The sequence below is a fragment of the Peromyscus leucopus genome, chromosome 9, assembly GCF_004664715.2.
Source record: "Peromyscus leucopus breed LL Stock chromosome 9, UCI_PerLeu_2.1, whole genome shotgun sequence".
Taxonomy (NCBI): Eukaryota; Metazoa; Chordata; class Mammalia; order Rodentia; family Cricetidae; genus Peromyscus; species Peromyscus leucopus.
In genome coordinates, this window is record NC_051070.1 from 3,531,615 (window position 1) to 3,555,133 (window position 23,519).

A 23,519-nucleotide genomic window follows, 5' to 3' on the forward strand; every position below is an offset into this window, starting at 1 on the left:
AGCCCTCGCCGCGCGTGGGCGAGCTGCGGTGACCCATCGGCACGGTGGCACCCGCGCCATCGGCCCACCTCGGCGGCCTGGGGACTGTCCTCCAGGGCCGAGATTGCAGCCCGAGGTCCGGAAGAGGCGTCGGGGTCGCTGTCACCCGGCAGGGTGGGGAGGGAGGAAGCGGGGGAAGGGCGCCCGCGGAGTGGAGGCCAAGGGGGGGGACCCACAAGCTCGGAGCCCCGCAGCCCAGGTCCGCGGAGGTGAGCGCCACGGGCGCCCCAGGAGCTCCGGCTCCCGCTATTGTTGCGGGGCCCTGCGGCCGCCGGCTGCGGGCGGGACCGTTCCCCGCGGACCCCGCAGCCAGCTCGGCCCGCACCCCGGGCCGCGGCCGCAGGGACTCGCACAAGTTGCCTCCGCGGCCGGGTCCACCCTGGCGGCCGCCCTCCAGCCGCGGTCATTGTTCGCCGCGCGCCTCCTACCTCGGCGGTTCCGGCGGCTCCGGGTCCCGGCTGCGCGCTGCAGGCTGCAGGGCTGGCGAGGGCGCGGCGGCGGCGGCGAGCGAGGGGTCCCCGCGGGCGGCGGGCGTGTGAGCTAAGCAGGCGGCGGCCGGCCGAGGTCCGAGCCATCAAAGGTGGCGCGGGGCGGAGGGGAGGGCGGAGCGGGCGGGGTGGGTGGGGAGCGCGCTCCGGGTCGCCGCGGCCGCCTCGACGCCCGGCCGGAGCGCCACTCGCGCGGGAGAGGAGCGGCGCAGAGCGGGCGGCGGCCGCGTCCCCGCCCCGCGCCTTCGCCCCGCTCCCCGCTCTCCGCAGCTGCTGCGCCCGCGCCGGGACCAGCCGCCTCCGAGGCTGGCGAGCGGGAAGTGCGGGCCACCACCGCCCCTCCCTGGGCCTGGGCCGGGCCCTCGGCAGGGGGAGCCTGGGCACAGCCTAGGGACAGCGGAGAACCACAGCCCCCTCCAGCGTCCGAGCCGTGACCTGCGCCGGCGCACCCGGCCCCGCCCCGCTCCGCCCGGGAGGCAGGTGCGCGGAGAGGTGGACCCTGCCCGCCCAGAAGCGGTGCCTTACTTGGGCGTGCGTCCAGAGCCGGTGTCCGAGCTGCGCCACCCAGCCGAGCGCGGGAAGAAGAGCCACCGCGGAGACACGAGCTCTGGTCTCGGGTGAGTGGAATGCGGAGGGCCGAAGACCGGCACACCCGAGGAGCCAGCAGAAGCTGGCGGGAGATCCGTGGCACCGACTTCTCAGGTCGCTTTTGGAAGCCCGACATAGAGCTGCAATGTCGCGTGGAAAACGTTTTGCAGAGACACCACCCACCCCACCCCACCCCACCCCCGGGCCACTCGCTCAGGCTTCCGGCACCACCCTAAGCTGCGCGGGATTCAATACCAGAGGCGCAGGTGCCGCTTCTGATGCTGCCTGGGCCCAGAGTCCACCACCAGAGGGAATCTCACGCCAGTGTCCACCCCCATCACCCTTCGGCCAGGGGACAGCAGAGTGCCCCGCGAGGGTGGCTTGCAGGTGTTTGAACCCTTTCTTGTTTTCCAGAACTTGGTGATATAGCTGGAAGAATCAGGATGACAGAGAAGGCCTAGGACCCTAGGTGACTTTCAGTCACTGTCCCCACCCACCAGATGCCGGTTTTTCGTTTTTGTTTTTGTTTTCCATCATACCCCTTCCCAGCTTCTGCTCTCTGTCCGCCGCTGGGAAAGGTCTCGGGCCACTGAGCATATGAAACACGAAAGCCTCGTTCTGCTGGATCCAGAGGCTGCTGTGTCCCCGCCTCTAGCGCCAGTCTGGCTCAGAATCTGGTCACTTTGCGCCCTGGGGCAGTTCACTGGCCCAGGCTCAAGGGACACATTTTACAGGAGAGGCCACATTGTTTAGCCGAATGGAAATTGCCCCCGTGGGAAGGGAGGCTTGAGATAGGAAAGCTCCTACCCAGGGAGGGGCACCCAGATGAGTCGTTTCATCATGAGGGTAGAAAGCCCCAGTCTGTGCGGACCGGGGCCCTTTCTTTCCTGCTGCACACTGAGTCAAGCTCCCTTGGCTCAGGAGAAACAGACAGGCCTTGGGCAGTTTGCTGGAAAGAAAATGGGTGGGTCGGTAGCTGGCCCTGTGGCCAAACTGTGTGTGGCTTTACAAGTATGGATGAGCTATTTTCATCCAGTAATTTTCTTAAGTGTAGTGGCTGAACCCCAGCAGCAGCAGCAGCAGCAGCAGCAGCACTCACTTTTAAGGAATGGAAATTCCTCCTCATCCCTCCCCCAGAAAGAGGCTCCTTATGTAGCCCAGGCTGGTCCTCATGCCTCTCCCCCTCAAGCACTGGGATTACAGTCTGAACCACTAGGCCCAGAGAAGGAATGCAAATTAATTTAATAGCCCCAGTCCTACCAAGTCCTCACATCTAGGTCCTTACCATACCTGGAGACAGCTGCTGTACTAGGGTTCTGACCTCAGATTCAGAGTCTCTTCGCAGGAACAAGAAGACAATGCTCAAGACTGATGCCTAACTGTGTGACATGACATCCGTATTTTTAAAGTTACTGCAGGGGATTTCCAGTGTGCAGCACAGTTTGCTAACAACCCCTGTAGCTGAGGTGGAAGAATCACCCGGGAATCTTGATCCCGTGCAGAGTCTGTATCAGCCTGTTTCTAACACATTCCAGGTGGCATGTTTTGGTTGGTCCAGGGACTGTGTTAGCAGTAGTGTGCTGTGTCTCATGAATAAAAGCAAAATGGTAGGTATTACAAAAAGGCAAACAATACCATCTCCCCAGTCCATCCTCATTGAAGATGACATTTTTCCTCCCCTCCTCCCTCCTTCTCTCCCTTTCTTTCTTTTTTAATTTGTTTTTTTAAGACAGGATTTCTCTTTGTAGCCCTGGCTGGCCTAGAACCAGGCTGGCCTCAAACCTAGAGATCCGCCTGCCTCTGCCTCCCAAGTGCTGGGATTAAAGGTGTGCGCCACCACCGCCCAGCAAAGATTAGCACTTTTTACATGCAGTTTTTGGCTCAACTGTTCTGTATTTCTGGGATAAGAATGGTTTGGTTTTGCTTTTAGGGCTATTTATTGGGTGTGTGTATGTTGGAAGAATGCATGCCACTGTGCACCTATGTGGAGGTCAGAGAGCAATTTTGGGGAGTTGTTTCTCCTTCCACCAAGTGGGTTCCAGGGACCAGACCCCGGTCATCAGGATTGGGAGCAAGCACCCTTGCCCACTGAGCCAACTCATGGGTTCCTGTCGTGCTGTTTTGTTATCTCAAAATTAACAACTAAGAAAGTAACTTTTACTGGAGGCAATACAAGAGAGCCAGAAGACTGAGTAGGAGCTGACAGAGAGTTAGTGTGGGGAAGAAGAGCAGAGGACTTAGAGGGATGAGCAAGGTGGCCCAAAGGACCTCTGGGGTATAGAATACACACATAGAATACACACGGCAGGTTGTCTGCATTACTGCGGCACCAAACCTAAGGTGTCTCTCGTCGCTGTGAATCACCTCAGAATATAAATACAATGTCCTAGACTATGGGTGGGGTCATTTAGTCACCTGTTATTATCCCTCTTATTAATTTTATCTCTTAAAAGGTGGTCCATACCTATGGTTCTCTGACACACTTTTCCTGGGGAGATACAAACACGGGTCCACTCTTCCCAGAAAGGGTACGGATCAAAGTAGCAGCTGCACGGAAGGGCAACTTGGTGAGCCAATGAGATTTTATTGGGGTTACTAACCAGAGTGTGTGTGAGGAGCAGGGGTGACCTAAAGCAGCTCCCTTACCAAAGAGCACACGGCAACACAGGTCAGGACTGGTGAAAGCTGAAACCCCCACCCCACCCCAGCATCCACACACCCCTACCCCCACACCCACCCACACATCCACACTCCCACACACACCCCACCCCGGCCCACCCACACCACACACCCCTACCCCCACACCCACCCACACATCCACACTCCCACATACACCCCACCCCGGCCCACCCACACCCACACACCCCTACCCCACACCCACCCACACATCCACACTCCCACACACACCCCACCCCGGCCCACCCACACCACACACCCCTACCCCCACACCCCCACACCCTACCCCACACCCACCCACACATCCACACTCCACACACACCCCACCCCCGGCCCACCCCACCCATGCACCCCTACCCCCCACACACACCCACACATACCCCACCCCCACCCCCAGCTCTCTGCAGGACCAATGGGAGAAGCTAGGGAGCCGGTTTGTCTCTCTAGGTGGTGAAGTTTGTTTACTTCCTGAGTCTCAAGCACCTCCCCCTCTCCCTGTTGGAAAGGATGTTTCAGTTCAGAGGAAACTGCTGACCGATGGATATAAGTTCAAGACTAGCCTGAACTTCATAGTGGCATCTTGTCTCAAAAAAAAAAAAAAAAAAAAAAAAAGAAAGGGAAGGGAAGAAGGGGAGGGGAGGGAAGGGAAGGGGAGGGAAGGGAAGGGGGGAGGAAGAGAAAGAAAGAAAGAAAGAAAGAAAGAAAGAAAGGAAGGAAGGAAGGAAGGAAGGAAGGAAGGAAGGAAGGAAGGAAGAAAGGGAAAGAAAAGCAAACATGATGTTTTGTTTGTGAGGAGCATGTGCTGTTCTTACGATGACCTGCGGTCAGGTATGAGCACCCTGTGATGGCTCTCACTTGCCTGTAACTCCAGCTCTTCCGCACACACACATAAATAAATCTTTAAAACAGGTGGGTATGGTGGTGCACAGCTTCAGTCCTAGCACGAGCCAGGTAGAAGCAGGCAGATCTGTATGAGTTTGAGGGTGGCCTGGTCGCTATAGTGACTTTCAAACCAGCCAGGCCTACATAGTGAGATCCCCCCCCCCTCTCTCTTTCACACACACACACACACACACACACACACACACACACACACAATTATGGAACAGGCCTGTGTTCACATGGTAAAAGTAAGCCGTGCGGAATGGTACAAGCAACCATTCCCTATACCCACTGTCATTTCTCAGAGGTAGTTTTCCCATCCATTTTTAGACTTCCTGAAATGTTCTGACCTTATACAAAGGGGAGGGGCACTGAACAGTTGGCTCAGCAGTTAAGAACACTGTTGCTCTTACCGGAGACCCAGGTTCAGTTCCCAGCTTCCACCTGTTGGCTCACGACTACCTATAACTCGAGTTCCAGGGGACCCAACACCTTCTGATTTCCACAGGCAACAGGCATGCTTGTGGTGCACACACATGCAAGCAAAACAATCAGACACAAATATTCTTCAAAATGCGTGTGCACAGATATTTACTAGGAGGAGCTCACGTGTTACTTTGAAGACAAACTTTTCCCGCAGCACCCACTCCCTGGCGATCATCCCCATTCTTTAGTTGGGGGAAATCTCTGGGTGTGGGACCATGCTGCTTCCTGAGGAGCCTGCAGCCAGGCCCTCGGCCAGGAAGAGGGTCTGCCTGAAGCAGCTGTGGACGAGAGCTCTGGTTTACGCCTGATAAACACATCCTGCAGATGCGCTGGCCTTCAGAATGACCAGGGCACAGTGACTCATTGCTGTGGCAAACGGGAAAGTGAAGAGGTCACTGGTGTGGCTGGTCACAGCATAGGTGACTGTCCTGGTGTGGGTCCTATTACCGTGATGAAACACCACCACCAAAACCAAATCGGGGAGGAAAGGGTTTATCTGGTTTACATGTCCACATTGCTGCTCACTACTGAAGGAAGTTGGGACAGGAATCTGGAGGCAGGAGCTGATGCAGAAGCTGTGGAGGGGTGTTGCTTACTGGCTTGCTCCTCATGTCTTGCCCAGCTCAGCCTGCTTTCTTATAGATCCCAGGACCACCAGCCCAGGGATGGCACCACCCACCATGGGCTGGGCCCTCCCCCATCAATCACCAATGAAGAAAATGCCCTCCAGCCTGATCTTATGGCGGCATCTCCTCAGTTGAGGTCCTTTCAGAAGACTCGAGCGTGTGGCAGGCTGGCATAGACTAGGACAGTGACATCGCATTTGTTACCTGCTGATGTGATGCCCACAGGAAGCAACTTTAGGGAGAAGGGCATTGGCTCAAAGTTTGTGGGGATACAGTCCGTAATGGAAGGGAAGCAGGGTGGCTGGTGACTGCAGGGGGGCAGGGGGGCAGGGGGGCAGGGAGACTCTTTACCTTACCTCTTTGCAGAAGAAGAAGCAAGATAGTTGATTGGAAGTTGATCGTACCTGTCAAACCTCAAGGTCCACCCACATGACCAACTTCCTTCAGCAAAGCTTCACCTCCCAAAGGTTCCAAGACCTCCCCAAACAGCTCACCATCTGGAAACTGAGCATTCAGACATGTGACCCTGCCAGGGACACGTGACCCTGCCAGGGACATGTGACCCTGCCAGGGACATGTGACCCTACCTGGGACATGTGACCCTGCCAGGGACATGTGACCCTGCCAGGGACATTTGCGGTCCACACTAGACCCACTGTCTTGTCTGCATTGTGTAGCACGAATCTTAAAGGTCTTATTAATAGAAAACCCGGAGCCAGACATTGGGGTGAACGCTGAAAGATCAGAGAAGCAGAGCAAGCCACAGCCAACCTCACCTCACCAACTCCTCAGTCGATCCTGTTTCCACAATCCTCAGACTGAAAGCCTCCGAGTCCTCACCCCTGGGGGTCTCAGTTGAACTGCTGCTTAGTTCCTGTCTCCTCAGGCCTTATCTACTGTTCTCCACCCAGCCATGACACTTCCTGGGATTAAAGGTATGTGTGCTTTCCAAGCAAAGGCATGAGATCTCAAATCCTGGGATTAAAGATGTGTGCCACCACACCTGGCTCTGTTCCCAGTGTGGCCTTGAACTCACAGAGATCCAGACAGATCTCTGCCTCCCAAGTGATAGGATTAAGGGAGTGTGCACCACTGTCTGGCCTCTATGTCTAATCTAGTGGCTGGCTCTGTCCTCTGATCTCCAGATAAGTTTATTAGGGTACACATTCTATCACCACAGCATTCTCTTTCTAGTGACATGCCCTCACCCCCTATCTGACTTTCCTTCATGTAGTGTGATGCCAAGGTGAGGGCTGTTTCCAGGGTCCACAGACAAACAGAGGGGGCTTTTCCTGCCAGGCACTCATAAGGAATTGAGAACTTAGTCCAACCACCTTTGAGTTGTGGAGCCTTGTCATAATTCATGTAAGTGGACCAAATGGGCGGGGGTATCCCAGCCTAGCCTTGAAATAATTGCAGAACCAGGGGACTCAACGAAGCAATTCCCACGTTCTTGACCCTTGAAACCCATGAGATGAGGGATGCTGTTATGGGCCACTGTGTTTGGGAGTGGCTTGCTTGGCATTGCATGGCTATCACAGCGTAGTGTGGTAGCAGCAAGGGTGTTCACTGTTCAGAGTCACATTGTCTGGAAGAGTAGGAGTCTCTGTCTAGGTGGCACCACATCTTGGGGGTTGGAACTGAATTTCATTTCAGCAGCTCACTCTGCAAATCCTTCCCCTTCCTGGGGTCCTCCTGTCTGCAGCGTCGGAGTTAGCAACTCCTTAACCAACCCAGTGATGCTGAGTTACAAGGAAAGCAGCTGACATGCTGTGGACACCTGAGGTTGGAGAACTTCAGGGCTGCTAGACGGTGCCTGGAGGTGAGGCCTTGGTTCTTCTGCAGGAGAGTTATAGACCTGAGAGGAGGAAGCAATACAGTGACAGACCGGGGGGGGGGGGGCCGGGGGGGGGGGCCAGGTCAAAGGGTGGGAGAGCAGAAACGGGGGATCAAAGGAATGTCTGTAGGACTTCCTTGTCAGGGGTTATGAAGTAATCCTCCAAAGAGTCTCCAGCCGTTTCTCCTTCCACTCTACAGATCTGAAACATGGACACAATTATTTAACATTCCATCACTGATCCTGTGCTTTGAAGCTGAGCAAGCTGTGACTCTTTCAGTCATTAACCGGTGGTAAAATTGGTGCTGTGAGACTTTGTGACCAACTCGGAAAGACCATGTGGCTTCCAGCTTGTTCTCAGCACAGACTTTCTCAAGGAGGCGTGCTCCACATCACAAGTCCCAACTCTCCCAAGACTGCCATGCTCAGGCTACTTGGAGCTACACTGGGCAACAGTCCTAGGAGCCCAGGGTTCATTCCAGCCCATACGGCAGGATGTGAGGGAGGTAGATGTCTCGGAGTAGCTTCACCCTGCTGTCTCTGCTCCCCAGGCTTTCTGCCCAGCCTAACCTTTTGGACCCTTCCAGCTTATGCAGTATCATAGAGCAGAGAAGCATCCCCGCGGCACCCTGTCCAAATTTTTGTTCACAGTGTCTTAGTTGCTTTTCTGTTGCTGTGATGAGACACCATGACCAAGGCTACTTATAGAAGAAAGAGTCGCCGGGCAGCAATGGCGCACGCCTTTAATCCCAGCACTCGAGAGGCAGAGCCAGGCGGATCTCTGTGAGTTCCAGGCCGGCCTGGTCTACAAAGCAAGGCCCGGGACCAAAACTACACAAAGAAACCCTGTCTTAAAAAACCTAAATAAATAAATAAATAAATAAATAAATAAATAAATAAATAAGTAAGTAAGGAAGTAAATAGGAAAGAGTCTATGTGGGGCTCATGGTTTCAGAGAGACAGAGCCATGGCCATGATGGCAGAGAGGACAACAACAGACAGGCTGTCTCAGCAGTGGCTGAGAGTTCACATCTTGATCCACAAGCATGAGGCAGAGAAAGCTAACCCGGGCATGGCATAAGCTTCTGAAACCTCAAAGCCCACCTAAGGCCACACCCCTAATCCTTCCCAAACAGTTCCGCCAACTCAGAACCAAGCATTCAAATATATGTGGTCCTATCGGGTCCATTCTCATTCAAACCACCACACATGGCACTTGGCATCTGGATAAAGTGAATGTTTTATGTCATTAAGCTCTGCATGGCTTGCTACAAAGCAACAGATGACCAGAATGTTCACAAAAAGAGATGGCATGGCAAATGTCTTTAAAGGTTTATTATTTCTGTGTGTGCGGATATGAGTGTGTGTATATATACCTTTGAGTGCAGAGGTCGGACAGAAGAGATGTCTGACTTCTCAGAGCTGGAGCTACAGGCAGTTCACAGGACATCTAGTTTGTCCTGTGGGTGCTGGGATCCACACACTGTGACTCATGACTGAGAAAACACTTCTAAGCACTCAGCAGCCTCTGCAGTCCTCATGGCAAACTTTTAAATCTTGCCACTCTTAAAAAAAAAAAAAAAGAAAGGCTGGGGAACAATTTTATTAGTGTTTAAAAGAAGACCCCCAGGGCAGGCAAGCTGTAAATCTCAGCAGCCATCCAGAGGAGATACATGTTGAAGAGAAGAAAGAAAGCCATGTCTGTGGTGATATTTTATTTGTGCTCTAACAAATAAAGCTTGCCTGGGGATTGGAGGGAAAAGCCAGCCATTATATTAAACATAGAGGTCAGGCAGTGGTAGCACACGCCTTTAATCCTAGCATGGGAGGCAGAGATTCATCCAGATCTCTGTGAGTTCAAGGCCACACTGGGAACAGAGCCAGGCGTGGTACCACATACCTTTAATCTAACACTAGTTAACCATAGAGGTCTGGAGGTCTGTACAGACAGAGGAAGTGATAGAGCTGGGCAGAAAGAGGAAGTGATGTAGCTGGGCCCAGAGAGGAAGTAAGATGGCAGGGCATAGAAAGGTATAGAACACGTGAGTGTACAGGAAGTATCTCTCTTGGATTGAGGATTTCCTAGTGGTAAGAATTTACGACTGGCTTGTTCTATTCCTCTGATCTCTCAGCTTTCACCTCAATATCTGGCTCCGAGTGTTTTTCTATTAATAAGACCATTTAGAGCTCATGTCCTTTGTGAGGAGGGGGCTTCAGAGAAAGTGGAAGAGCCCAGAGCCCTGGCTCAAACACACTGAAGCTCTGGCCACATGTCTGAAAGAAAGACACACCCAGAAGAAACAGGAAAGGCTTACGGTTTTCTGAGTCTAGACCCCAAAATGCAGACCCTCGTCACCGATCCACTGTGACTCCAGTGCTTGTCATTGATGTAACAGAAAACAGTCTCATCACTCTACAACTGCCTGGTCACCTTTCTTTTTATTTATTTCTTTATTTTATATTTTATTTTTTGAGACAAGTTCTCACTCACTCTGTAGCCCAGGCTGGCCTTGAACTCACAGAGATCCACCTGCCCCTGCCTCCTGAGTGCTGGGATTAAAGGAGTGTGCCTTCACACCCAGCTCTGGGCTCACCCTTTTCTCCCACATCCCACCTCAATTTGCCATTCACTGGGTCACTGGCCCTTGTGTTTTCTTTCTCTTTGAGGTGTTACGGTGGTCAGTCCTTGAGGTCCTGCAGCGAATATGCTTCTCAAGGTTTGTTTCAGTTTACAGTACTTTGTGTAGCAAGTTCTCCCTCTTTATAGTGTCCTGTTTTTCTGATGTTTGATACTTTCATTGTTTTACTTGAAAAAGCCTTCCTTACTCAAGGCATTTTAAAAACACTTTCTAATTCAACAGTGTTAATCTTACATTTTATCATTGATCTATCGTTTATTTTGGCATGAGAAATAAGATGTGAATCCAACTTTTCCTTTGCCCACATGGCTTTATAGACACCATCTGAATAACCCATCTCACCCGTGTTTATTAAGATGGCCAACTTCAGGCCAGCAAGATGGCTCAGCCGGTAAAAGGTGCTTGGGGTCAAGTCTGTCGATCTAAATTCAATCCCTGGTTCCACATGGGGGAAGGAGATAACCAACTCCCACAGCTTGTCCTCTGACCTTAAAATGCATGCGTGTGCGTGCACACACACATATTCACACAGGCCATGGCATGCACATGCCCACATACATATTCATGCTGTGGAACAATCTCTGTACACTGTAAATATGTGTTGCTCTCATTGTTAATAAAACACTGATTGACTCATGGCTAGGCAGGATTTTCAGAGCAGAGAGAATGCTGGGAAGAAGAAGGGTGGAGTCAGATGAGTCACCAGCCAGAAGGAAAGGAAGCAGGACGTGCAGGAGAGGTAAAAGCCACGAGCTTTGGGGAAGCACATAGATGAATAGAAATGGGTTAATTTAAATTCTAAGAGCTAGTTAGTAACCAGCCTGAGCTATTGCCTGAGCATTTACAATTAATAATAAGTTTCTGAATGGTTATTTGGGAGCAGCTGCCAAGACACAGAGAAACTCTGCCTACATATTCACATACACCATGGCATGCACACACACATATTCACACCAGCCATGGCATGTGCACACACATATGTATTCACACACACCATGGCATGCACATACCCACACACATATTCACACATGCCATGGCCGAAAGTTTCTCTGGTCCCACCTGGCCCTGTGGTTGGGATGAATCTCTTCCACCTATGACCTGCAGCCACTTAGTCCCAAGTAAACACACAGAGGCTTATATTACTTATAAACTGTATGGCCTATGGGTCAGGCTACTTGCTAGCTAGCTCTTATAACTTAACTCAATCCATTTCTATTAATCTATATGTTGCCACAAGGTCATGGTGTTACTGGTCTGTGGGCATCTTGTTGTTCTTTGGGCAGTGGGCTGGTGTCTCTCCCAGCTCCACCCTTCTTTGTCTCTGTCTTCAGTTCAAATGTACCACCTAACCTTGTTCTGCTTCACCATAGGCCAAACAACTTTATTTATCAACCAATCAGAGCAACACATATTCACAGCATACAGAAAGACATCCACAGTACTTCCCCTTTTCTGTCTAATCAAAAAGGAAGTTTTTAACTTTAACATAGTAAAATTGCATATAACAAAACAGTTATCAAGCAAGAATTATAGTTACAATATCTAGTCTGTTTGTATTTAGCAAGATTAAAGAAAATATTCTATCATCTATCTTATTTTTGTGAGTCTAAAGTTTCATATCTAATTTATCTTTTATCATAACTAAGGAAAATTATAACTGTCTAGTCTTCAACTACATCAAAAACCCCCGAAAGGATATAATATTACCTGAGTAAACAGGAAGTGTATTATAAGCAACTTCCAAAACTCTAGAAATGACAAAAGACATCTGGTTGCCTGGAAAGTCACCTAAAGTTCCACTGCAATGTTGGGCATCCATCTTTAGCCTATAGGTCTAGAGTCTCTGGCAAGCTTTTTTGTGAAGCAGGAAATTTGAAGGATTGTCTTGCCTATTGGCCAAGTTCATCAATCACTTCTCCCTGTGTCCTGTGAAGCAGAAAACTGAAGAACCATCTTGCCTTGCAAAGTTTAGTGGACATCTTCCCATGGGTCCTGCCTGTCCAGTTTATACAATATACTGTCAAGCAGTCTAGGCAAGAGCAGTTTCTTGCCCAAATGGCTAACTTTTGCCACAAAGAAAACAGACTCCATATGGAGTTTCATCAATGCCCATCATCTTTTCTGAAGCAGATTGGTGCTGCCAGGAGCAGACATGTCTAAATGTCTAGAAAAGTCTAAGTTCTTAAAACATTTTAAATGCTATATTCTGTAGGTCTTTGAAGTGTGTGGAGATTACCTACCTAATTGAAATATATCTATGCATACTTATTAAACTTAACTAACATGACTATAAGTTTGATTATCATAGATCACTAATTATTAATCTATATTTCTTGATTATACATTACAATTTTAAATGAGTTGTATAAACATAATACCTTAAACAAGAGTAAAAAATACATATATAGTATAACAAAATTAACTTTAAATTTGTATTATTAAACTAAAATCCATAGCAATGCAAAATATTTTAAACAAATTGTTGCTCTCTGAAAGTAGATTCAACAATCTACCCATTTATCCTATCATATCATATCTATATCCTACATTTCTATATCATGTCCCCTTTTTTTCTTTTAGAAAGACATTGACTATGACAAATAACAATTTGTAACCAAACCCCTAAACAAAGACAAATATCCATAATCCATTTTTTGGGGGGGAATATGGGCATAGTCCTCTAGGCTACTTCCTGCTGATTAGAGGTGCTGTTAATCTTATGAGGATCCTGGGAAAATTCAAGAAAATGGTCAAGTCCTGGGAAGACCATCTATAACCTTTGCTGACAGATAGCATCTGTCAAGGTTCAGGAGGTCTTGCTTGATCAAATCTGATCTATCTTAACCTGGAAAAAATCTACAGCCTCTTGCTTCCTGTGGAAACAAAAGCAGAGCCTCCTTTCCAAAGCTATATATTCTTAGATCCAAATTTTGAAGTCAAGACACCTTTAAAATATATAAATTTGTTTAACTTAGCAGCCTTTATAATCAAATATCTCTCTCCAATTAAAAATCTCATAGACAACATAATCCAGACTCTCTGTGTAATTTTCATCTTTACATGGCTTATTATATTTTTATAATATTTTATTTTTAAGACTTTATTTTATGACTATATCCTTTCTCTTCTCTCCCTCAAGCCTACATACCTTTTTATACACAATGTAAACCGTTTAGAGTTTTATTCCATCTGAATCTGTCTTATTGTGAATCTATAATCCTTCTCTGACCAGGAGAGATTTTAGACTGTTAAGCTGCATGGCAACTTTGGCTGTTGACTCCCCCACCCCACCCCCAACTTCCCAACATGGTGGAAGTACATTTACCGCCAGCTCTGGGAAGCAGTGGGTCTATGCCTCCATCCAGCAGCAGGTGGCCCAGAAACCTTTATTTTGTTTGTACTAGCAAAAGCTAAATCCACCATGCAGTGTGCTGCATGGCTTAGAGACACCTCTGTATACCATGGCAGGAATCTGCCATGCTTTAGGCCAAGCCCACACACCACAAACCTGCCATACTGTAGCTCAAGCCTGCATGCAGCGGATTATGTTGTCTATGAGATTTTTAATTGGAGAGAGATACTTGATTATAAAGGCTGCTAAGTTAAACAAATTTATATATTTTAAAGGTGTCTTGACTTCAAAGGTGTCTTGCCTGAGAGACACAACTAGGAAGTTTCTCTTGGTTCCATTTTAGAACCCTTTTTTAAAGCTTTCTCGGGTTTTGGGTGGAAATTCTTGCTACCATGTTGAGCACCAAATGTAGCTGAAAGTTTCTCTGGTCCTGCCTGGCTCTGCAGTCAGGACAAATCTCTCCCACCTGTGTCCTGCAGCCACTTGGTCCCAAGTAATAACACAGAGGCTTGTATTACTTTACAATTTATAAATTACTTAAAAATTGTATGGCCTATGGGTCAGGCTTCTTGCTAGCTAAAACCTATTTCTATTACTCTATATGTTGCCATGGAGCTGTTGTGTTACTGGTCTGTGGGCATCTTGTTGCTTCTTGGGTGGTGGGCTGGCATCTCTCCCAACTCTACCCCTTTTCATCTTGTCTTCAGTTTGAATGTACCACCTAACTTTATACAGCTTTAATTATCAATCAATCAGAGAAAGACATATTCACAGCATAAAGAAAGGTATCCCACAGCACATGGCATGTGCACACACACACATTGACACACTCCATGGCATGCACATGCCCACACACAATGTGATTTTATATATTTATATAAATAAGTATGATTTTAAATATTAAAATAAATTGCCTACTGTACCTTATATTACAGTAAGTATTCTTCCCCCTTGAGCCTCCTGCTTCTGTTCAGCACCAAATTGTTTGTGTTTCTAACTTCATAATATATTTTACTATGTAATACAGTTCATATCAAGACTTTGTGACTATTCTTTTTTTTCCCAAATGAATTCTATTATCAAATAATTCTACTACAGTTTTGGTTAGAATCTATTTCAAGTTGTAACTTTGAAGATCAACTCCTAGAACTTCTTCTTTTTTACTTAGAACTGTTAAAGTGGACATATTTTATTGCCTTAGTTGATATTAATTCATTTGACTGACACATCACCCTATGAAATTGGAGCTGTATTATAATTCCTGTTTTATAGAGGAAGGATCTGAGACATGGAGAGGCTAGGTAACTTCCCAAGGGTCACACAGCTAGTTAAAAACAGAAAAGTGTTGTTGGTTGTTTTTGCTCTTTTGGTGGACCCAAAGAGCTCCCAAATAAATCACACACAGAGGCTTATTCTTAATTATAAATGCTGGGCCTTAGCTTGGCTTGTTTCTTGTCAGCTTTTCTTAACATATTATCCCATCTATCTTTTGCCTCTGGGATTTTTCTTTTTCTTACTTCTATAATCTTACTTTCACTCTTGCTCTGTGGCTGTCTGTGTGGCTGTGTGGCTGGCCCCTGGCATCCTCCTCTCCTTCTCTCCTCTTTCTTCTTCTCCTCCCATATTTCTCCTCCTATTTCTTCTCTCTGCCTGCCAGCCCCACCTATCCTTTCTTCTGTCTCACTATTGACCATTCAGCTCTTTATCAGACTATCAGATGTTTTAGACAGGCTCAGTAACAGAGCTTTACAGAGTTAAACAAATGCAACATAAAAAAATACAACACATCTTTGCATCATTAAACAAATATTCCACAGCATAAACAAATATAACACATCTTAAAATAATATTTTACAACAGAAAAGGAGATTCCAACCCAGGAATTGGGTTTCAGAGGCCATTCTCCTAGCCTCAGTCTTCACAAATCCCAGACAGATGGGGAAAGTCCTGGGATAGAAAACAGAACGGAATAAAAAGTTTAATGTGTGGCTCTCATCCATAATCAAAGATACACCTTTTGCAGCAGATGGAGACCATTACAGAATCCACAACTGGTCATAATGCAGAGAATACGTGACTGTGGGGTACCCAACTCCAATTGAGAAATCTGTAATGCAACACCCCGCCTCCCTACTCAAGCTCAGGGAAAATCACAGAAGAGGAGCACAAAGATTATAAGAGCCAGAGGACCATGCTGTTACATAGTGTCCCCTAGGCATGGGAGAGAAGCTGCAGACATGATCGCTCAACAGTGTGGTTACCTGAACAAAACATGACAATGTGTATGGGAAGTTCCACGTGGTCACACCCTTAAATGAAGAGCTTTGGGGGTCAATACTGAAGAGAAAGGGAGAGTCAGTCTCTTCCAGGGATGAGCTCCCACACAGGTTGTCCAATCCAAAGTGGTCAGCGCTGGACATGTGCATACATGCAAGTTAAATGGACTCAGTAGGTTATATGTACCCATGTGCATATGTGTATACATACATATGCACATACATGGAACAATAATTAAGAGGTCATGAATTTAGGAGGGAGAGGCCTGGGAGGGGTTGGGGGGGGGAGAAGGGTGGAGTGATATTCATACAGTGCTTGTGCAGGAAGTTCTCAAGAAATACTTATTTTAAAAAGTAAAACTTAGGATTATTTTTGTTTCCAACTTCACTTTCCTTACTCGAGCCTAACAAGTTTAGGAGGGTCCCTAAGAAAGCCACAGGCTGCATTCCCTGGGAACCTGGCCCGTGATGTCCTTAAGGAGCGGGCATGCCATACTCGACAGTAACTGAGTATTTTCATTGTTCACAAGGGCAGGCTTTCTGTCTCCTTGACAGCTGCCACGTGGTCTCACTGCTGTGGAACTGTAACAGGTTTCGGGGAGTCAAGGAGCAGAACAGGGTTTGCAGAGGCTGTAGGCAGGGGCACTGAGGACCAGGAGGGAGAGGAAGGTTGGCTGGCCATGTGATGTGCTATTGCAAATTATAATATACTGGGTTTGTTTTGAGATAGAAGGAGAGTTTTGAATGTTTTTACCATGAAGAAATAACAAAAGCTTGAGGTATAGATACATCACTCAAATCGCGACAGATTTTCTCTCTCCTCCCTCTCTCCCTTGCTCATGTGTGTATGTGTGTGTAGAGCACATGGTGGCCTATAAACATGCACAGTTCTGTTCATGTCCAGTAAGTTCTTTCATGCACTGAATACTTCATATCCACTAAGATGGCTAAAACTTTTTTTAAAGTATGGACAAAGTGCTGGGCCCAATCCCAAGCCACAAGGTCCCACTCATCATCCCCCACCCCCAAAGAAACAGTGGTAGGAGTCTGTCTTAGTTAGGATTTCTATTGTTGTGCAGAGACACCATGACCATGGCAACTCATAAAGAAAACGTTTAATTGGGGTGGTGGCTTACAGTTCAGAGGTTCAGTCCATCATCATCTTGACAGGGCATGTGGCGCCATGCAGGCAGACACAGTGCTGGAGCTGAGAGGGCTACATCTTGCAGAAAACAGGAAGTCAACTGACTGTCACACAAAGGGAAGCTTGAGCAAAAGAGGACTCAAAGCCCATCCCTACAGTGACACACTTCCTCCAGCCAGGCCACACCTCCTAATAGTGCCACTCCTTTGGGGGCCATTTTCTTTCAAACCACCAGAGTATCATACATACTTGTATGTTTCTACCCTTCTTTAAGTTGGACCTTGCATTGGTTACCTTGTGTGGCCATGATCTAAATACGCAGCAAAAACAGTGTAAAGGGAGACACTGTTTACGTCGGTCCCAGTTCCAGCGGAGTCAGTCCTTGACCCCAGTGACCTTGGCCCTGAGGCTAAGCAGAACATCATGGAGGCAGGAGCATGTATTCACCTCATGACAAATGGGAAGCCAAGAAAAGGGACTGGGGACCAGGTACAGCCTTTCCAAAGCATCCTGCTCAACGGCCTGCTACCTCCAGTGAAACCCCATCTCAAAGATTTCCACAACCTTCCAAGACAACATCACCAGCTGGGGACCAAACATTCAACACGTGAACCTGTGGGGACACTTCAGAGCTTCATAGGTTGTCAGGCCAAAATAAAGATGAAAAATTCCCCCATCAACTGCTGTGGGATGTTCTGTATGTCCTGTGGGAGCCCATTCTTGGGTTCCTTGTGGCGTTACCCAGCAGGTCCGCATAGAGGATGATTAGGACCATGGGCCTGAGTGCAGGTGTCTGAGATGGTCTGCACTTGGCTGTACTGGGGGATGGTCTGTATGTCAAGTTGCTCTGATTGGTCAATAAATAAAACCTGATTGGTCGTGGCTAGGCAGGAAGTATAGGCGGGACTAACAGAGGAGAAATAAAAGAACAGGAAGGCAGAGGAGACACTGCAGCCGCCGCCATGACCAGCAGCATGTGAAGACGCCGATAAGCCACCAGCCACGTGGCGAGGTATAGATTTGTAGAAATGCGTTACTTTAAGATATAAGAATAGTTAACAAGAGGCCTGCCACGGCCATACAGTTTGTAAACAATATAAGTCTCTGTGTTTACTTGGTTGGGTCTGAGCGGCTGTGGGACTGGTGGGAGACAGAGATTTGTCCTGACTGTGGGCAAGGCGGAAAAACTCAAGCTACAATCAACTGCGGCTGCTGTTGCATGGGAGAGGAGCATCAAGGCTTCCGTTGAGGAAGAAATCGCCCCTTGTCACTGCCTGGGCAGGAGTCATCTGATCCACAGAGAGCAGCTCTGTGTCTCCACTCCTGTCTCCCCACCCCCTCACACAGGACACCCCAGCTACAGGTGGTCAGTCCCCACCCCCTCACACAGGACACCCCAGCTACAGGTGGTCGGTGACCCCCCCCCCGCCCCCCCACACCAGCTCTGGGATTACACCAACTCGGGCTCCAGGCACCTCATCTAGGATGGATCGGATATTTCAGATACAGCTCCTAGGGGCCAGAGAGATGGATCAGCAGCTAAGAGCACTGGCTGCTCTTCCAAAGGACCCAAGATTGATTCCCAGCACCCACATGGCGATTCACAATGGGCTGTAAGTCTAGTTCTAGGGGATCTGGTGCCTTTTCTGGACTCTGCTGGCACCAGGAAGGCAGGCATGGTACACAAATATACTTTCAGGCAAAACACCCATAAACCCCAAATAAAAATAAATTCATTTTAAATCTGAAAGAAAACAAATGCTAAATAAAATCACAGTCCTTCCTTAAGCAGCAGGATACTGCTTTTGCTCAACAAAAGGAGCCTTGATCTTTAGTTTATTAGTAAAGATGTGGTCTACCTTAATATCTGTTGCCATGATAAGACCCTCTGCACAAAGCATCCTGGGGGAGGAAAGGGTTTATTTGGCTTGCACTTCCAGGTCACAGGTCATCACTGAGGGAAGTCAGGGCAGGACTCAAGTAGGAACACGAAGCAGAAACCGAGGAGGAATGCTGCTGCTTGCTGGTTTACCCATGGGTTCCTGCTTAGATGGTTCTCCCTGCCCCCCAAGATAGGTTTTCTCTATGTAACAGCTCAAACTGTCCTGGAACTCACTCTGTAGCCCAGGCTGGCCTCAAATTCAGAGATCCACCTGCCTCTGCCTCCCAAGTGCTGGGATTACTTGTGCAGCCCCACACCCAGGCGATATTTTCTTATCTAGTCCATAACCACTTGCCCAAGGATCGGTGCTGCCTGTAGTGGGCTGGACCCGCCTGTGTCATTTGGACCAGCAAGGCAGTCCTCCACAGACACACCCACAAGCCATTCTGATTAGAAGGACTCAAGGCTGCGTCAGGTTGACAGTCCAGCTAACTAGGGTGAGGGGTTAAACACATTCAGTGTTGTTTTAGTGCTGGCGGTTGAAGGTGAAGCCCTGTCCCTGCAAGGCCAAGGCTCTACCGACTGAGCTCCATCCCCGGCTCAGAAAAGGGGTTAAATGTGTGGAGTCGCAAATGTAGAGCACAGGTGGACTTCGTTCGCCTGTTCCTTCTTAACCTGTATACAGACCGATACCCACCAAGGGAAAGGGGGACGTGGAAGTGTGTCGTTTATGAAATAATTTCTACCCTTAACTAAGCAGAAGTCTCCATTATACTCCCAAACATAACCTGCATGAAAACACAGCAGTTAATCACTAAATTATCTCTGTTTAACAAAATAACTGCGGTGAAGAGTCAGCAAGGGACTTGGGCTTAAATGACTGCCATCCTATGTTTTTCTTTGTTTTGAGACCAGGTCTTACTATGTGGCCCAGGCACATACACACCAGAGTCCTTAAGAGAGAGAGTTGTAATACCATGTACCTCCAAACTCACCAAACACAAGGCTGGCAGATGGACAGACATATGACAAAGGAAGCAGAATAAAAGTTTTGATAGGATCAGGGTGGTAACCAGAGGAATATTCACAATAAAATTCTTTCAACTTTGCTGTGTGTTTTACGTTTTTGTAACAATAATAAATTCCATTCCTAAGTGTACACTCAGAAGAAGTGAAAATATGTTTGCAAAAACACCTGCACACATTCATATGAGAAATATTAATAATAGCCCAGAAGAAGAGGCAACACAGATATCCATAAAATGGTGATCAGATAAAAAAATTAAAAAATATTAGATGTGTTTAACCCTTCGTTCTAGTTAGCTTCAACTGTCAACTTGACACAGAGTCATCTGAGAAGAGTGTTGTAACTGAGGGGCTGTGGGCATGGCTGTGGAGGACTGTCCTGACTGATACCTGATAGAGCAGGGCCCAGCCCACTGTGGGTGGCTCCATTCCCTGGACAGGTGATCCTGGACTATATGAGAAAACTAGCTGAGCAAAAGCCTAGGATGAAGCAGCCAGCAGAAAATACCACTCTGCAACAAAAACAGCAGCACACGCTACAATGTAAGTGAACTTTGGAAACATTACTTTAAGTAAAAGAAGCTGTGATGGTTTGTGAGCTTCAGCTCGAGATGATTTAGAACAAGCATGGAAACAAATCTCTAGCCACAACCAGAAGGCTTATCTTAGATTGGGAAGACCCACCATACATGTGAGGCATTGCACGGCCTGGGATCATGGTCTGAATAAAAGGAGAAAGAGAACACGTTTTCATCCTTTCTTCTTCCTGATTGCAGATGCAAAGTGACCAGTGGCCTCCAGGGTCCTTGGCCAGGACTTCCAACCATGCTAGGCTGAACCCTAGAACTGGGAGCTGAGCAAACCTTTCCTCTCTTAGGTTGCTATTTTCAGGTGTTGCAGCACAGCGGTTAGGAAGGTAACAATACAGACGCCAGGCACAGGAGACCTCACAGTGCGCGGGTCCATCCGTAAGAGAGGTCTGCAGAGAGAGAGGTAGAGTGGGGGTGACTTGGATCCTGGCAACTGAAAAAAAGAAAGGAAAGAAGGGAGGGAGGGAGGCTGGCTGAAAATGAGCACAGATTTAATCCTGAGGATGAACTATTACACACTTTTTAATATGAAAGTATAATTTTAAGCTACTTTTCACCTGGGAAATGTAAGAAGTAAAGCTTTCTCTCTTTTCTCTGCAATCCACATGGCATCTCATTGCCTGGGTACATTGCTCTTTAGGGGTTAGTTATTAGGGAATGGGCACAGTGGCGCACACCTTTAATCCCAGCACTTGGGAGGCAGAGGCAGGTAGATCTCTGACTTTGGGGCCAGCCTGGTCTACATAGTGAGTTCGTTCCAGGACTACATAGAGAAACCCTGTCTCAAAACACACACACACACACACACACACACACACACACACACACACACACACACACACAATTACTCATTCGAGGCTGCAGAGATGGCTCACTGATTAAGAGCACTACTCTTCCAGAGGGCCCAGGTTTGATTCCTAGCACCCACAGAGTGGCTCACACTGCCTGTAGCTCTAGTTCCAGGGGATCCAGTGTCCTTTTCTGGCCTTTGAGACTATCTAGTATATGTGTGATGCACAGACAAAACACACACATGTAATTTTAAAATTTCAAAACTTATTTATTGATGGACATTTGAAATGTTGCTATTACACCAGGTGCTTCTGTGATTTGCCCTCACCCACATTGTAATCATAGAATCAATTCTTTTTTTTTTTGGTTTTTCAAGACAAGGTTTCTCTGTGTAGCTTTGCGCCTTTCCTGGAACTCACTTTTTAGACCAGGCTGGCCTCGAACTCACAGAGATCTGCCTGCCTCTGCCTCCCGAGTGCTGGGATTAAAGGCATATGCCACCACCGCCTGGCTAGAATCATATCTGGGTTTGTTCGCATCCTTTGTGGCCATCAGCTGTGCAGAAAGACCAGCCCTCTCTAGGGTATATGACTCATCTTCTATGCACAGAAGCCTGTAAGCTAGCCATCCTTCCAAGGTCCAAACACAGATGACAGACGCTCCCTACCCTGGGTAGAACGGACTCAACTGGGGTTGGAGAGATGGCTTGGCTGGTAAAGCACTTTCCATGAAAGTGTCAGGACCAGAGTCCAGGTCCCCAGCACCCATACAAGAAGCTGGGCCCTTTAGGGTCCATCGATGTCCCACACTGGGACAGGCAAATTCCTGGAGCTCAAGGGTCAGCCAGTCCAGTGGAGCTCCACATTCAGTGATAGGTTCCGTCTCAGAAAAGCAGGTGGATATCAGTTGAAGAAGACACTAGGTGTAGACTTCTGGCCTTAACATGTGACGAACACACATGTACCCCCACACACAACTCACATAGAGGAACACGTCTTTACACAGAAAGACTCACCTTGTCCATGTGCCCTTGGGGGTCATCATATCCCCTTCACACTGCCAATGACCCTTGAGTGCCTACACTCTACAAGGCTTACCCTACGGATGAGAGAGCAAGGCGACGAGGGTGTGCGGCTGCATCGTGACTGTGAAGTCTTCCCAATCCCCGCACGGTCCGCTTTTACGAGTGTTGATGGGCAATTATAACATCGTTAGCTGTAATTAAATTCTCATTTTGTCCTTTTCAAATTTTTCTTGCTTTAAGCTACACCCATAAGAACTAATTATCTAAACTACTCTCTGGAACTATTTCTGTACATATGGACCCTTAATGCTTTGGACATACTGCACATTTATTTATTCTGGATTTTGTATGTGTGTCTGTGCACACACTTGTGTGTGATGTGTGCCCCACAGTGAGTGTGAGGAGGTCAGAGGACAGCTTTCCTTCTACCACGTGGGTCTGGGGCTTGAATTCGGGCAGCGACTGCTTTTACTGGCTGAGCCATCTCAAATCCCTGGAGTATTGTTTTTCTACAGTCTAAAGGTGCTGCTATCTAGTGTTCCTACAAAGACTTCCTTGACTTGAGGATTTTATGTCTCTATTCTCTGGATTAGTTTGTTTTCTTTCCATGTAAATTTGAAGACTTGAGAAAGATGTTCTAGGGGCATCTGGTTGGTCCCTTGGGTTCTTGGCTGGACCAAGATGATTAATTTCCCCTGTTTTAAAAAAACCTCCAGGGCTGGAGAGTTGTTCAGTATTTCAGGAATGCTTGCTGCTCTTTCAGAGGACCCCAGTTCAGTCCCCAGAACCTGTGGTTCATAACCATCAGTAACTGCAGTTCCAGGGGATCTGATTTTTTTTCTGGTGTCTTTGGGCACCAGACACCTACATGGTGCACAGACATACATGCCGGCAAAACACTCATACACATAAAATAATTTTTAAAAACCAACAACACAAAAACCTAAGATAGAATTTCCAAAAGAAGTTCTTTTTGTCAACCATTCTTCCATCCTGGTATTTATCATCATGACTGCAACAGTTCCTTTTCAACCCCCCAACCCCTGCCGTCTCACAGAGGTCTCACACACCTCAACCCCCGCCACCTCACAGAGGTCTCACTGACCGTCCAGGCATCACTGGCTGCTGATTGTGCCTCGCTGTTTTCAGCTCCTGTGAATTAGTCATCACAG

At 48.0% G+C, this 23,519-nt stretch overlaps 1 protein-coding gene across 3 annotated transcripts in view; it reads right to left on the minus strand.

Moving 5' to 3' along the window:
• Positions 1 to 1,265, minus strand: part of Farp1 (FERM, ARH/RhoGEF and pleckstrin domain protein 1) — a 276,756-nt gene extending 275,491 nt beyond the window's left edge. For 2 of the 3 annotated variants that reach the window (XM_028868231.2, XM_028868229.2), the window contains exon 1: positions 468 to 537. The gene's annotated coding sequence lies outside the window, so the exon portion shown is untranslated. Of the gene's footprint in view, positions 1 to 467; positions 538 to 1,052 lie in introns of those variants that run through there. The other variant, XM_028868230.2, reaches the window with a different exon arrangement.
• Positions 1,266 to 23,519: the final 22,254 nt, after the last annotated feature.